Source organism: Brachyistius frenatus, unplaced genomic scaffold (genome assembly GCF_029030835.1).
Source record: "Brachyistius frenatus isolate BFR_SWC_R1_liver_20210118 unplaced genomic scaffold, ASM2903083v1 Contig_1, whole genome shotgun sequence".
In the NCBI taxonomy this organism is placed as follows: domain Eukaryota; kingdom Metazoa; phylum Chordata; class Actinopteri; family Embiotocidae; genus Brachyistius; species Brachyistius frenatus.
The window spans coordinates 10,118,729-10,136,233 of record NW_027210600.1 but is presented as its reverse complement, the minus strand read 5'-3'; the positions used below and the strand labels follow the sequence as shown (position 1 = coordinate 10,136,233).

The following is a 17,505-nucleotide window of genomic DNA, read 5'->3' as shown; positions in this document are numbered from 1 at the left end:
CAAGAAGCAAGAAGCCTAAATAAGAGTCTTCAAGGTTCCCAATTCCAAACTATGGTGTGTTGGTGTTGAGGTTGTGCTCGTTATCACAGAGCTTTAAAGAGACTGAGAAGTGCTAAGTTCATTGACCATTCCTGGAGGCTGTCCCTCCTTTTTATATTCTGATCTACTCTTATATTGTAACTTTTCTAGATTTCACCAAATGATGGAAAGGTTTTCTTCTCTTGCTTGTTGAAACTGCCAAAGTTAAAGACATTTGTTTTGTCCATAAGTAAACACTTTTTATTTAACCAACGACATTTGAAAGTTCCCATTTTCTTCCAACCAGCAGTTAGAACAGTAGCAGGTTTCCCTTCGCGAGGACGACTTTGAATGTGGCACATAATCATTTAAGCATGCTCATATTACAGTACTAATGAGGCCAGCAGTGAGGGATTTTTTTCGAGTTTAACAGGGAGGATGGTGAGCCGGCAAACTGCCTTCCATCACATTTTCCCCATAAATCTATAGTCACTTAGCAGAATGCAATTATTAATCTGTTCAAACAGGGGGCTCAAGAAGTCTGCTTCTTGTAGTTTTGCAGGTACCTCTGGATTCAGGGGTTTTTATTTGACATGTTTAACAGTTTTGAGGGGCAAGTAGAATGCAGAGACGGTTGAACAAATTTGTGAGACGTTTTTAGAAACTTGACTTTTTGTATCTTATTAGTTTCAGCATACAGTATTGAAAACAGCACTGAACATGACAAAGGTGGCAATTGGTAGGGTTTGGCGTGACTTTACAGACGCCTACCTGGTTTGTCAGACAGTTAAGAGTGTGATACGTGCAGTCTGGTCTAACACGGCCAGTCTTCAAAATGGGGAGACGGTCAATATAATTGAAGTTCATGGATCGCAGATGTTTTCTCATCAGCAAGAAGCTGTCATGGCCATTCCTTTTCAAATTAAACTGAATGAAGTGCTCTTTACAAATCAAAGAGTAATCAACTGCTGATTTGGCCTGATCTGAGCCACAGAGACACTACTGACAGAAAAAATAAGGAAATGAAAAAATATTGGTCTTGTGGCCTTGTTTAGAAACACACACACACACACACACACACACACACACACACACACACACACACACACACACACACACACACACACACACACACACACACACACACACACACACACTTACACTTCAGGCCTTTTGCCCTTGACAAACAAAGCGCAAAGTTATTCAGATAAACACCGCATTTCTTTTTTTGCCCGAGGCTGAAAATATGGTGGTAACAGGTGTTGACAAATCACGGCTTACAATTCAGAATCTGCAGATATTCATTTTTGCATCAGAAAAATAAGTCATTGATTTTGGATGCTGCATCTCTAAGGTTTTTAATCAGTTTTAGATCTATACTCAAAACTCCTCTGGTCATCAGACCAGACCACTAAGGTTTGATTTGTTTCTTTCTCGGCAAAACAAAGTTGTACATGCAAATTAATATATTTCTTCCTCTCTTTGTTTCAGACCCAGTGATCAGGAGGAAAGACACACGTGTGAAGTCGAGAAAGACAAATGTACCATTAAGAGAGACAACTTAAAAGTAGCAGGGTACCAAATCACATCCGTCCTCATCAGAAACATCATCATCTCCACATTCATCACTGAATACGTTTACAAGTACAGAGTTTTACATTGCAAGTCACAAGAGTTTAGTGTGAAGAAAAACGCTGTATGACTGTATATTACGGGACAACCTGCATTGTTAACATCTCTGCTGCCGCCATCCAGGCCCACGCATCTTCGTTACCACTTTAATCATCACCGCGGAGCGCGTTTACGCGCACACAGCTAGACAGAAAACAGGTCACATCTCACTTTACGTTGCGTCCCTACAGAGTCACATCTCCGTGTGTGCCAGCCTAGATATATTAGTCATCAGAAACAGATCAGGCGCTGCATAAGAGAATCTCCCTCATGATTTTCACGCTTTTTTTCTCATGAGTGTAAATGAGCTACGTCGTACACATGACCTGTCGGATGTGTGCTTCCTATTCAAGTGTGTGCACGTAACTGCATAACTGCACTCGCTGCCACATTCCCAGTGTCACCTCGTTCATTACCATCATGATTGTTACAGTTCCCTGCAGACACACCAGGTGGTAGAACAAGAACTTGACGGAGAACCTTGAACCTTTTGACCCATCCCAGAAGAAACACACCCAAAAAAAAAAAAAAAAAAAAGTACAAACGCTTTGTCTTTTCCCCTCCTGTGTTCCTCTCACTTTTTCTTTGGGCTTTATCTTTTGTACGTGTACATAAAGCAATTTCAAATCTTATAGTTTTGTACATGTAATTTTTATGGTGTGTGGATATTTTCTAATAAAATAAAACAAAAAAAATGGATGACCTTCTCCTAGACTGGCTGCTTTGCTTTGTTTTATCTCCATCTCCAGTTCCACTGTAGTTGTCTGCCAGACATGAGATACATAGCTATAATTAATCTGTTTTAAATTGCCATGTACGGTATACATTTCTAGATGTAACCAGAGTTTACAATTATCAGTGTAGATAATCATGCATGTTTATGTTTTTCCACCACAGGTTGAATGTGACTGGATTCTCACTATAAAATGGGCTAATTGTGGTTGTGAAGGTTTATGTTGTGAGTGGATGGAAATACATAAACGCGGCAACAGCAGTTTCAGTGTTATTCAGACTCAATAATCAAGAGGTGGCTGTAAGTAAAAACTGTAAGCGGACACGGTGACTAAAAAACCTTCACCTAACACGGCCTACCTTAGGTCATTATACCCGCCTAGCTCAGCCTGATGAACTGCTTGTTATCTGCTGCCAATAATGCCATCTCTTCAAAGAAACGCTGAGTACCGTTCCCACAAGTTGTTTCCCATATGTTGAGAATTTAATTGCAGTGGTGGGTGGCACGGTGTGGGACCGACTGTATACGCGGGAGGGTTCTTATACAAGATTTAACCATGAAAATTGTGTGTTGCCCTTCAATTGGGATCCACTGCCCTTGCAATTGCTTCCTAAATAAATAGAGAAAACATAAGAGTTTTTGGGTGTTACATTTAATCAAATTTAAAATAATATTACTTGTATCGTTAATAATTCATTCAGTCATGAAACAAATTTAAAGCTTTTCATTTTTTGTTATTTAAAAAAAAAAACTGTAAATGAGTACAGTAGTTCCCTTATAATTTTGTATTTGCTGATAAGATTACAGATATGATCTTTAGATAAAGCTTTGCACATAGAGCATAGAGAGTTTAAATAGTCGTATTCCTCTTGTTTCTTCACCCCAGTTGTTGAGGCTTTTCTCCCTCATTTTCTCCTCTGCTGGCTTTTAATCTACTCATCTCTCCATCTCCTGCTCTGTTTCTTTCTATCATCTTTAATACTCAATCTGCCTTACACAACTCCATTCCGCTCTCCCCAGATCTACACCGTACCTCAGTTCTCTGCTCCTCAGTTCTTGGCAGGCAGCCAGTGCAAGATCAGCTCTCCACCACGTCCGTCTCCTTCTTCTTTACTCTCATCAACACCTGTTAACTCGTATTTCCTTTCCCTTCCTATTTTTCTGTCTTCATACATACACATGAAGCCGAATGGATGGGGTATAATAAAAGGGATGGTATAATATGTCTTTCCTAACAGAAGTAGAAAAGGGGAATGACTACTCTAACATTACCGCAGCACCATCAAAGACAAGAAAAAGGAATGGAAACAGGATGAAGGCGGATGAACACAGTCATCCCATGAGCTATCAGCAGCCCCAGAAAATGGGGCACCTGGGGTCTCATTTTGAAAAAAGATCCTAATATTGAAATGTGATTCATGTTTCCCGTTTGAAGCACGAAGTGAATATGATTACAATGGGAAATCAACACAGCAGAGTAAAAAACAAAGACGAGAACATCTTGATGAGTCACCATTATCATTATGAATTAATTATTAAACGGTCACCTTTGCATGAGTACGTGTTTGAAAGTTTTCGTCAAATAAGTATGAATAAAACAAGAGGCTTTTAAGCTGACAACCGCTCATCCTTATTACCATGATAATGTATATCAAAAGTAATCAGTTATGTTATTGAATTCATTCATTAAGCCAAATACTCATGTCAATATATTTGCACAGTAATAATACAAACTATCTTACGACGTTAAAAAGTGATAGGAGTTTTAGGAAAATAATTTTTCTACTCATTAATATGTAAATCTATTCACCGAGGTTCTCCAATTTAATCAGATGATCCTCTCTACAGGGGCAACGCTTCATGAATGTTTGGAATTCCTGTCACGTCCTCAAGTTAATTTTCACAAAAAAACAAACAAAAAAGTCTGCACAAAGACATATGTCAGCATGATGGCATTGAAAGAGAAAAAAATACAAAGAACTTTTGGCACTGTGTCCTTGGCACTGTGAATTATTGGCAAGGTCGGAATGAATATTTATTTATTTTTTCTGGTGCTTGCTAAATCCAAACCTTGAAAGGCTGAAAAAAAAAAGTAATAATAATAATTTTAATTGGTTAGGAGATTAACACCAAAGCCAACACACGACTGATAGAAAGATTGGAAGGTTAACTTTTAGTTAAGAAACTTAGCCTTCAATGACAGGCCTTTGAAAACTGTTTTACACCTACAACAGCAAATTATCAGAGCAGATAAAGGCGCACAGGTAGGAACAGATATCCTCCCTGAAACATCTACGCACAAAACACACAGAGCCAGAGGAACTTGTTGTACAGCACGCTGCAAAATGTAATGTAGTTCAAAATTGCTGGGCAGTATGACCAAATATTTGTATCATCGTAGTTTTTGAGTTTAAGGCGTTTTTTGTTGTTGTTGTTGCTGTTTTTGCATGACTGGGCTTTTACACAGGTTTAGAGTAACTTAGATATGTATACATGTTGCAACACTTGAATAAAGACTCAGGGTGAATTCATTCCTTTTTCCTTTACTCGCTATCCAGCAGAAGCACATTAGCACGACACCTGACAAAAGGGCTTCCTTCAGAATCTTGTGTTTTTCCTTTGTGTGTGTTTTGTTCATAATCTTTATGTTGCATGAACTGGAATGAAAGTCTGCTTCTTCTTTTTTTTTCCTTCTTTTTTTTTTTTTTTTACTGTCACTGGACGGGTGAATATTTGAAGAAAAATCTAACAGTGCAGAGCGAATTTCGAATAGGAGTTTGGCTTGAAATTACCATCCATACAAACGATGCCATCACTGGTAGCAACAACAGTCTTTTGGGTGGAGAAAAGATTTGTTAAAACCTAAAAAAAAGACACAGCTCCTCTTTCGGGCACAAGTTCTTCTGGTGAATCTCTGATCTCTCTTTTTCACATTCCATTTCATTTGTCTGGTCCTGTAAACAGACTGATATTCTACCTGGCTGGCTTGCTAACAGCATGTTGTTTGTAGGAACGGGACCTCATTTTTAGAATATAGTGGCGCAGCGGTCAGCCACTGTCGCCTCACAGTGAAAACATTCCGGGTTCGGGTTCCTGGGCCTTTTCTGTGTAGAGCGTGCATGTTCTCCCTGGTGCCTGCGTGGGTTCTTTCCGGGTACTCCGGCTTCCTCCCACCACCCATAGACATGCTTGTCGGGTTAATTGGAGATTCTACGAATTGCTCTTGGGCCTGTATGGTCTTTGTTTTGGTCTGTCTATAAGTGTTGGCCCTGTGATGGACTGGCGACCTGTCCAGGGTGAATCCTGCCTTTGCCCAAAGTGAGCCGGGATAGGCTCCAGCTCCTCCGTATACATGATGGATGGATGGAATAGTTGTTAAAATATATATTCTTTAAATTGATTGGCATACCAGACTACCGTTCTTAGCTATTTCCCCTGGTTTTACTGCCACCTGGTTGTAATGAGTACCTCCTGTCAGAAGTTGGTAGGAAGTCGTATTTTTGCTGGAAATGCCCATCCGTGCAGTTACAAATTGTTGTGTGCTATGGTGTTTTGCCCTGTTACAGAGAGTTAGTTGTAGGTTATTAATCGTTGTGTTATAAAGTTACATCCAATAGTAAGAAGGGTATGCAATTAATAATGGTCCCCTCATACGCACCTTGTGGGTCTTGCATAATGACTAGCACAGCACAAATATGCCTGGACATACCTTCAGTTCAGCGACAATGTAAATTAGTCTTCCCCGTGAATAATCTAAGAAATTATAGTAGCTATGCATTAATATGATGATCCAGTATGCCCCCTCCTGCACGAGTGAAAACAACGAATACAATTTCCAAAAATACACATCAACCTGCGATAACTAGGCACAGAAAGTTCCACAGCCCAGACAGCGAAAATCCTCATCACCTTTGCACATGTGGCCTGTTGGTGCACATATCACATGCAGAGACACACTTACATATAAAGATAAAGGATTGTTAAAGACTATTTCTAAGGTTAGTGCAGTTCCTCTTCAGAGAGACTGAAGTGAGTGATTTCCTACACACTTGAGTGACTTCTTAAGTATTTGCTCTATTTGTCATCACTTCACTACTTGACTGACTGCTTAATGGGTGACTGCGTGATTTATTTCTGAACTTTGACGAAGTGAACCCCCCCCCCCAACCCCTCTCCCCCTCCACACACACACCTTTCCTTTCCTGCCTGCACACTCAGAGGCTGGTTGTTTTCTGCATCTGTTTGAAGATGTTTTCTCTCCTCTTGGTACGGTCTCAGTGGACTGACAGGAAAAACTGGAAAGCCCTGGAAGACATGTGGCCAACATCCTAAGATAGATTTAAAGCCAGGACGTCTGGCAGAATCACATTTGCAAGTGCTTACCGTTTCCTCCTTATCCACTCTCGGGGGAGTCCATTACTGCACCCACATGTGTTATGCCTTCTTCTCTGATGCCGTCCACCCGTCAACTGTATTTGGAATTTCATGTAATTTTAAGGTGTGAAACGGCTTAGAGGGAAGGCAAATGCAAATGGAGGTAAAACTATCCAAAAATGTGAGCCATTTATACTTTTATTTTTGCTATACACAAGGCAAGCAGCAGCCACATATGGCATGTTGGGTTGGGATGGGTAGTCTTGAAAACCCCTCCGCCACACCTTTCTGATGTCAAACAGGGGGGCGTCTGCATCGGCCATTATCTGCGACTTTCTGAAACTAACGATCCTGCGTTCACAAGCGTTTCACGCCGCGATTGACCCAGCCGCTTTCCATATGTTACTAAATGTACTAATGAGCCAGAAAGCAGTTTTAAGCGACCGTTCTGAGTTCTGACGTGATGTGTGTTCGGGATGATCGCGGCCTGGCACCGGTTGCACATCATCTGATAAGAATAAATACAGTGGTTGGCAGTGGATAATTGCACGGCGCTCTCACACGACACTCCTCGAATCGTAGGCTGCAGATTTATGAACATATGTGTCCTGTTGCCTGCAGATGGCTGCAGGGATTTAATAAAGCAAAGAGGAAGCTTTTCATATAAAACTGCTGATGACAAGAAGGCCTAAAGTGAGGTCTCATTCATATTCATCATAGATAAAAGCAGGTACAGCAGGAAAACCTGTCTGCTTTACCAACGTCCCCCTTTGACCAGTCATTTTTGATGCAGATCTAAACGCCTGCAGTGGCTGGGAAGTGATTCAATTAGAAAAGTCGACTTGCGTTTTAAGATTTTATTTCGTTAGCGCTGCACATTTGCTCAGAGTATTTATCACCAGAGTGACAGCGGATTGATGTTGAGCCAGAAACAGACGAAGGTTTGGGATTTGTGATCTCAGCAGAAAAATGCACATTTTCCTCCGAAATATAAACAACTAGCTTTGCACTGTTAATTCGAAGGAAACGCCCACCTATTTCTTTCTTCCTTTTACTTGTGCACTCTGCACCAGATACTGGATATGCATGGCTTTCAGGAAAACACACAGTCAGAGCACTGCCGGAGCTGGAAGTTACTAAATTCAACCACATCGGTCTGAATACATTAAGACAGAACATGGAATGAAAAACAAATTGAAACTAATTGAAAATAGGTGTTTTTTTTTAGTTGCTTTCATTTTTCACAGTCATGACTAATACAATGGATCTACGGATGCTTTCGTGACAACGAACACAAGTCATAATCAATTAAAAAAAAAAAGAGGTTTCTCTCTCCTGCTGGCGCTCTCAGCAAAAAACAGAAAACTCTGTTCAAATACAAATAACACTCAGCAAGCCAAATACCCCATTTATAACCAAGCTTAAGCATTATATTTTCATGACCATGACCTTCCTTCATCCATAACTGTCCTAGCCTCATTCTAAGAAACTATCACAGGAGGAAAGACTTGAAGCTGATGATATTTTGGAGAATCTTCCAGCCTGTCCTGCCCCAGCTCCATTAGGATCCATCCTTTTGCCCATGTTGGAATTTCCCAAACAACGCCAGAGATTAAATATGAGGGGTAAGTACTTTCATATTTTTAATGGAGTATGCCAACACCTTCTTTGTAGTTGTCCATAGTAAGTAAAAAATTGATGAGGAGCTGACATTTTTTCATTTCTTTTTTTAAACCACCCCTCTCTCCCCCTCTGCCCATAACACATATCTCACAGTGGAGTGAAGCTAACACTCCACCAAAAATGAGATTCATCCAAAGTGAGTCGCAGAGTCACCAGGTGTCTCCGTGTTTCATAACGACTCAGACTCAAAGAGGGAGAGAATGACTCACTGAATGAAATGACATCTTTCCGGCCACCCGCCTCCATTACACTTAAGTCAGGCTGCTGGTTCAGTAAAGTAATAAATTACCCCTAACCTTGTAGTTTTGTTCTCACTTGGCAACCTAATTCTCTGCCTTTCTGACTGTAAACTATACAAGTAAACCATCAAAAAAGTATGGGTGGACTTTTTAGTGACAACCTACCAATAAAGGGAGCACGGGTGATGAGGGCAATTGTTGAAAAATCAGCTGAGCTCAGTTTCTATAAAAAGAGCACCTCATGGTGTTTTTCATTTAATCTTCTGCAGACAACCATCAGATGTGTTTTAATGAGGACAGCTCACAGTCAGAGATAACTGAAAATTCAGCTCTCCTCTGGTTTTATCCTAGGTTGGATGCACACCACAAGATCTCATCAAGTTTTGTTCAACTAATTAAACCCAAAGTTGCCATCCTACCCCAGCACAAATTTTCCAGATGAGGAAGCTGCTGTGAGAAAGCCACGAAGGAAAAACATGATGGTTGGATTCTGAACAAAATATTTTGTATGCAAAGTTCTGCTTAATTGGGGCTAAATCTTGTCAAACCATGTAGTGTTTGTCCACATTTGTCAGGAAGAAGCAGGGGGCTGCAGTGATCTGAATGTGTATGTGAAGAAACAGCAGGAAAACCTGTCCAACAAAGCAGCATGCTGATTTGTGCCACATGTATTGTGTACACCCCTGTCATAGTAGTGGGACATTACATATTACATCTGGTGGTGTCACAACTGCACAACAGGATGTTCCGTGGTACAACCTACATCATTAATATGGAATGTGCATCTGTTCTGGAGTTCGTGTAGGACTGTGTGAGAGCGAGAGAAATAAAACAAAAGAATATGCCTTTAGTGTCTGCAGCTGTTCATAATGTCATAATGTGGTGTTAGTGATATGGCGAGTGTGGCATGATGACTCAGTGGTTATAAAAGAGTGTTCTTTTGGATGCTGTAGCTCCCTCTCACTGTCCAGAGACATACAAACAAACTGAAGGATCCAAGTCAGGTATGTGTCAGCCTGAAACAGACGCGTGGCATATTCAGGATGTTCCCTTTGCTGTTTCCCAGCACCCACAACGCCATAAACAAGTAGGGAACATACAAAAGAAAAACACAAATGGATTGTTTCACTTCATCATAAACCTACTTTGTTTCTGTTCAAATATTTTCTTGTCTTTGAAATGTACAAACACAAGACTGGAAGCCGTCTGACCGCCACTGCAAGGAACATTAGAGCCAATTGTACAGGTTAGTAGATTACACAAACGCAGTCTTGTAGCAAGGTATAGTGTGGAAATAGATTTAACAGCAGCAAACCAGGTTGTGAACAAAATGTCGCCAATTGATGACCTGTCCAATTCTTTACTCTCTGATCCCTCCATCAACTGCTAAATCCTCCACTATATTCAGCATCCAGTCGCTAATGCCGCTTTTCCGCCTCATGGCACAGCTCAAGTTGACTCTACCTGCTTTTCGCCCAAGGTAATTTTAAGAAAGTGGCATGCCACAGCTTTATCTGATAAGATGCATCAAATTTGGAATTCTATGAGGTTTGTTTTTCCAGAGAAATGTGAAGCTTTGCACTTCACTGGCCCACAGTTGGTGGAATATGTTGTTGTGAGTCTGCAGCGTCAGCAGTACACCATGTAGGCAGGCTTAATTGAATAAGAAATGAAACCTTTCCCTCTCACATCTTAGTGAGGTTTCAACGGTCACAGTCCGACCAATAAATATTATGAAGTGGTGTGTTGTTAGCTGTTATTTAACGGATGCAGTTTTCTAGAAAGAAGGAAAAAAAAAAAAAACTCCTGATAGTCAGAGGCTGCCGCTGCTTCTGTGGTTTCTGTTGAGTGTAAACAATGTTCTTGGACTCCTGTGACGTGTCAGCCGAATGTTTTTCACGTTGGACAGAAGGTTTGGACAAGAAGAAAAGCTAATGGTTGGTTTAGGTCAAAGTGGTTGTTGATAATAAGAGTGCGGTTTCCTTTTTCTTGTTTTTTGTTTGTTATTAAAGCACAGAAAGGCAGAAAGATCCCAGAGCTTTGAAAATAATTTCCAGTCAAATGCAACCGTATGCAAGAGGAAAGAATGAGCAAGAAAGAGCTTCTTTTTTTTTTAATATCCATTTAGAAATTGGAAATATAAATGTAATTTCAGTTTTGCTTGAAATGAGCTCGTATTCTTGTATTAGATTAAAACTCTTACTGATTAACTTTGTTTCTGTCCTCTTCAGCGTCTACAGCTGCCTGTGTTTGAAAAATCATGGCGACAAACAGTAGCGAGCAGCGCCTTCAGTCTACTCGTATGGCAGACATTAAAAGATGAAAGCAGAGAAAAGAGAGGACAAGGAAAAGTTTTAGAAATCATCAGAGTCTAGATAGAGGTCAGCTTTTTATCGAAATGATCTAATCAAAGATAAACAATCCAGTCACCCAATCAGAACAGAGATTAAACTCGTGGAGAGGCCTGATTGAGATGTTACAGCCTGTGGCTGAAATAATCCCAGGCAAGTGCACATGAGTGTTTATGAGTGTTTGAGTGTGTGTGTGTGTGTGTGTGTGTGTGTGTGTGTGTGTGTGTGTGTGTGTGTGTGTGTGTGTGTGTGTGTGTGTGTGTGTGTGTGTGTGTGTGTGTGTGTGTGTGCGTCATGAAAGCCATCATTTCCTATCAGCCATCATCACTCACTCTGATCTTTCTATCTTTTTATGAAAGGACTGTATCTGCGATCTGCCATCTGTATATCAATCTCAACACTTCACTGGATCTTCAACCATGAAGAGGCTGTTAAATTTCAAACATCTTTGTGGTATGACAAAGATGAGTATTTCTTACGGGAATAAAGTTTATTCAATTTTAAAATTATTTGTTTTACCAAGTTGTTAACTTGTGTTTGAAATGTGTTCTTTGAAGATCTGATTGAAAACTTTATTTAAAAAAAAAAAAAAAAAATGTATTAAGAAACAGGCTTCAAGTGCAAAATGGGCTGCCCTGCAGCTGGACAGGCATTAAGAAAGTTTATAAAGAGGAAAACTTTGTAGATTCTGGACTAAAGATGGTGTATTTTTGTTTGTTCTTCCATATAGTATTCAGGTCTAAGGTTTAAAAGCGCCACAATTATTACAGCTCTATTTGAGGCTCTATTTGCTTTACTTGTTCATATATTTACTTACCCCCAAATTTCTTGTTATTTTATTGGATCATCTTACTAATTACACGACAGCAATATTCACTGTGCAAATGCAATGTTATCTCACTTTAGGAAACCTCTAATCATCTGCCCTCCCTAATTTATCGCTGCGCTCATGTTCAAACTGAACATGGCTGGTTCAGTCCGACAGTCGGAGAATCTAGTAATAATTTAGTAAGGCCGGGACAGCTTACCCAAAATGAGCATAATTTCCCAGGACCAATGAACCCTTTCAAGATTTCTGTCCCAACGTGGTTGATAAAGTGGTGTGTGAAACTTAGCAGACTGTACAGTATATATCCACATTGGTGCGCACTGTACATAATGAACTATTTAACTTGAGTGTTGCGTCTTTACTACGCTGCATAAATGATTCCTTTGATAAACAGCACCTCCCTCTGATACTTCCATCAGCAATGTCATTTACCCATTGTAGTATTTCACCCATTTGTCTTGGCAATGTTTTTTTTTGGACGGTTGCTTTTTGTTCTCTGCCAGTGTGGAAGCTCTCAATCCCCCACACAAGTCGACCTCCTGTCCTGCAGCTGAGTGGCTTTTAAGGTAAAGTTATGTAACATATCCTCAGTTTGCTGTACCACCGGTTCATACTGATACCCGGTTTAATGAAATTATCTAAACTGTCATATAAGTCTTGCTTTGAAAGATATATATATATATATATATATATATATATATATATATAGCTGTGGTAGTGATGGGAAAGGTTAAAATGAACCTTTTGATCTATTTATAGAGGCACTTCTTTGCCTAGTAGGCAACAGCTTTTATTCATGAAGCTGAAGCTTTACTTTTGAGACCTTTTAAAAATCCATCTATGATCCCCCAGTGTCATATGAGTTTGACTTCTTTAAAGTTCAAGTTCAATCCAAATATAAACGATGTACAAATTATTCCTGTCATAATCTTTTTGACATATCTGCTGAGTTTACTTATTGCTTCCAGTCAAGAATGGGGCCATTTTTTTTTTTTTTTGAAAGATCTTTTTCACAGTAGACATTTTAACTTGTAGATAAAGCACAGACGTATTAAAGGTCCCACGTTGATTGAAATCAGATATTCAGTTCTTTGTTGTTGTTTTTATCATGAAGCAAGTCTGGGATGTAAATACATTATAAGTGTCAAGATGTTCAGTGCATGGAGAAACGCACACAACCAATTGTTCGGCAGGTGTACAGTTTGCACTTTCATAGGTTTATGATGTCACAAACTCACACTCAGGTCATACGTCTGTCCTGAGCAGAGCCCACTGTCCAACCTTTTATGAGGAAGAAAACACAGGACGGTCATTTCATCGCAGAACAAGCCAGCTACGAGACCAAAGACAACCTCTGATTGGCCTTGGCGTGTGTTATTCACAATCAGCCAATCAGAGGACAGGGTCACTGATAGCAATGCTCCTTAAAGACACAGTCACTAAACAGCCTGCTGTTGGTAGAACTCCAGAGAGATGCTGAAGAGAGAAGATATAAAACTATAACTGAGCTGGTTTTTGGTGCTTAAAACCACAAACATATATTTTAATGGATATCAAGACCGGCATGATGTGTTAAAGTTTGTTTTTTAAAACTGCTCAGCATATCCTTGAGTTTTGTTATGTTTGTTCCAAAAGCAATTTTAAGGATGATTTAAAAATAAAAATTAAAAAAAAAAAAATGTCCAAAGGGACACTACAATTTAAAACCAAAATACAATACATTTTTCTGTAAATACGTTTCCTTTTTATTACAATAATAGAGCGTATAAAGATGATGGTAACACTGACAACCCTGACCTACAACTGATGGGATCCGTTGAACGATCTTATCAAGCAATACTTCAGGTCATGCTCAGGTCAAGTTTGGCTCAATGTAAAAAAATAAAAAAAAACAGCAGACTAGAGTTGGGGTACCAATGCAGGGACAAAACAACTCGGGACTATTTTGCAAAAAGGTCGAGCGTGGCCTAACTCCCGTTATAACGCAGTGAGACATCATCCAGCAAAGCTTCCTTCCTCTGTCATTGTTGATTGTAATTCGTCAGGACAACCGATCTCCCTGCACACATGATGTCATTAACATGTTTTTTTGTTTCCAGACAATAGGGTGATTAGGGATGGGTATTAAAAGCAAAACTACTATCCGATAATCGCTCGGGACTAATCGACTGAAAACACAATTGTGGGTGTATGTACAGAGCTCTCAGTGGAGATGAGAAGAACTAAATCCCAACAAGTTATTTTCCTTGCCTTCATAAGCATCCTCCTCTACTTTTTCTTTTTTTCTACTTTTTTTGATTTCATGATCAAAAGAGGACCATTTCATATTAAATTACAACCCCTTAATTCATTGCTTTGCAGAAGCCTCTTTGGCAGCAAGTACAGCTTTGAGTCTTCTTTGGTAAGTATCTACATGGTCTGAACACCTGGATTTGGACAGTTTATCCCATTCTTTCCGGCATATCCCCTAAAGCTCCATCAGATTGGATAGGAAGTGTCTGTGAACTGCCATCTTGAGGTGACTCTCTCAAGAAGTTCTACGGGCTTTAAGTCTGAGCTTTGGCTGAGCCACTAAAGAACAGTTATAGACTTGTCCCGAAGCCACTACAGCATTTCTCGGCTGTTTGCTTCGTGTCATTCTGTTGTTGAAAGTTGAGCCATCACCCCAGACTCTGGAGCATGTTTTCTTCAAGGATTTATTTGTATCTCACTGCATTCTTAACAAAGACCATAAATGAGTTGGTCCGAGGGCACCGTCCTGAGTTGGTGCCGAGTCCGAGGGCAGGTAAGTATGTTAGAGACACAAACATACATACTGTATTGTCTCTGAAAAGATACACAGAACTTGAATAAAGTGAAAAGTGCCAAGAACAAAGAAACTGAAAGGTAAAAAAATAAATAGAAGATAGAAACTGACTGAAAGAAGTTAGAATGGCAGAGAACAATGTCTTTCATTGAGAAAGGTGGAAACAAGGAGTAAGAGGAGGGTTAAGTGCCTATCGGAGATAGAAGTTGAGAGCTTGGAAAAAAAATTGAGAAATAAGGGGAAGAGAAGATTGTCCAGGAAATCACGGAGAAACACAAGTTGTTAAATCTCTCTTGACCTCAAGGACATTTCCACAGATTGAATAGCTGAAAATAGAACATGAAGTTCTTGCTGATGAAGAATAGGTTTACTTGGTGATTAAATAACATTTCTCAGAGAGAACCAAGGCTTCACAAATAAGTGAAATGTGTGTGAAAGTATGTTAGGCAATTCACTGGCTAAGACTTTGTGGAATAGTATAATATGCTCAAATTCCAATCGCATTGACCTTTCAAAGGGAGAGAAAGAATGAGAACCACTGCTCCAGAGTAAAAAGGGATCTACCTGTGACTGTAAAGTTGTGTGAAAAATGTGGAGGTGAAGGAAAACATGCAAAATATATATTGCCTTGACAACAAAAAGCATTAAGGAGAGTGAACTGTGATCCAAAGAGAAGGTGTTGACTATTTCTTGAAATAGTGAGGTTCCAGGCAAAGATTCAGACTGGAATGAGAGGGCAAAATATAAAAGCGAATTCAAGAGGAATTAATTATAAATTAAAGAAAAATTGAATGTATAATTATTGCTGTATAATACACCCAGCTGCTACCATGGCCATGAATACAAAATAAAGGCCGACATGAATGTGTGCTGAATAATAAGATATTGTTAGAGATGTGCTGCCACAGGTCAGCCACAGGTTACAGATTATATGGATCTCCAACTTGTGAGCAGAACCAAAGCACCTTTGGTCGGTGAAAAATGTGAAAATGAAATACATTTCATATGATTTTCACGCCGACATAATTAGCACCGGTTCTGGTCTGAGGGAAGAGCTGCTTCCACTGTTGAGCCATTGTTGGTTTCTTTTAAAGACTTTCCAACTACCAACTTTTTTTTTTTTTTTTACATTTGCTAAAAAATAGCCTGGTTTGGTCAACAGTGGGCTCCGATCAGAGGACTGCACAGCACCTAAAATAAAATATACCATATATTAAAATAGTTATTTTATCACAAGTGGGACTAAAACTCCAAGTGGGACATTTCTAATCATATCATTGCAATCGAGTAAAAGCTCATTTTAGGTTAAAGGAAGTACTGATTCAAAACAAGACATCTCTTCTCTTTCCATAGTATATTATTTAGTATTTTTTAACCGTTTGGCTTTTAACATCAAGTACTGTTTTATGATGTTGCAGAAGGACAACATGCTCTGTCACCTTGCAATAAAAAAATGTATCTAGATGACATTAATACCTCTTATAATTCAATAGTTTGGTCAACATCTACCTATCTATTCTCCTTGTTGCATAGCAACATATTTTCTTCCATTTGTATATTGAAGCCTTTTTGTAAGGTAAATACACATTTAACAGTGTATTGCTCTAAATAAAGTGAAATCCATATTAAATGATCTACTAAAATATGATCCACACTGATCGATAGGTGAAAAGCACCATGGAGCACAAATGTACAATAAAGGCCGTAGCGTTACTATCGTTATTTTTTATTTTGTGTGATTTCTGTGGCTCAAATGTTTGTTCTGGTGGTTGGGGTTAGGGGGGGTTAAAAGTAAATTTGCTGTCACCTTATCTTTTGACATTTGCAGTCTTTGACATAAAAAGCTATATTTATTGAAACATTATAGCCTGTAAGCTCCTCTTCTTCAATTAAAATGAATCACCTTGAGATCTTTGCGAAGTATTAAGCGCCGAGGCGGAACAGCTGTCCGACGCTATTTGAAAGAGAGCCTGGCGGCGTCAGATAAAGGACACCTACACGTGCAGCCTTAAAATGAACAAACAGGTGGAGACAACATAACGTGGATATCTATGGCCCAACTCGGCCACTTCCTTTTTGCCCAATGCAGTTTGTTTTCCCCTTTACAGGTTAATTATTCAAGTTTAATTCTGAATGAGGATGACCAAGAAATCATCAAAATAAAGTGACGAAAACCCTCCCAAAATATAGCAAATTAAAAGCCTCGAATGATGTAAGGAACTTATTTATGTTAACAGAAATCCAGGTCTTTTCCTGCCTCGGCAAAACATGACACTGGCACGGTATCCTCTAGTGGACGGAGCGGGCTATTACACGCTCTGACGCCACACTGGGCTGATAACAGGCCGTCACTCGTTGCTGTAAATGAACTCGGTGATCGCTTTGCTCTTCTCCCCGCACTTCAAAACAGGACAGATTGAGCCCAGCTCACAGTCGACCCGTGCTGTGTAACTATTGCCATGTCAGTTCATTATGCATCTCCTGTTGTTTCAAAGAGCAACACCATCTTTTTTACACAACAGATGAAACGCACAGAAGATGAAAGAGCGAATGGAATGATGGAGGAGGGGTGGAGGGTGGAGGATGGTGGGGGTGGGGGCGGAGGGTGAGTGGGGGGGTTGATGCTAAGCAGATAGGATGGTAATCAGATGTCAACGCTGTCTGCATAGCCATGCACGTGTTACTCACTTTCACCACACTAGTGACGGAGCACACGGCTCTCAGGATTTGAACGCTTGAGTTCACCTTTTCTCCCTCATATCCATCCGCTTCCTTGTTCTTTTTGTTTCCGTAAACACGTC

At 39.8% G+C, this 17,505-nt stretch overlaps 1 protein-coding gene across 6 annotated transcripts in view; it reads left to right on the top strand.

The window, feature by feature from the left end:
• LOC138615581 (leucine-rich repeat and fibronectin type III domain-containing protein 1-like protein) overlaps positions 1–2,388 on the top strand; it is a 178,130-nt gene extending 175,742 nt beyond the window's left edge. For all 6 annotated transcript variants that reach the window (XM_069689323.1, XM_069689342.1, XM_069689333.1 and 3 more), the window contains one exon: positions 1,510–2,388. The gene's annotated coding sequence lies outside the window, so the exon portion shown is untranslated. The remainder of the gene's footprint in view (positions 1–1,509) is intronic.
• Positions 2,389–17,505: the final 15,117 nt, after the last annotated feature.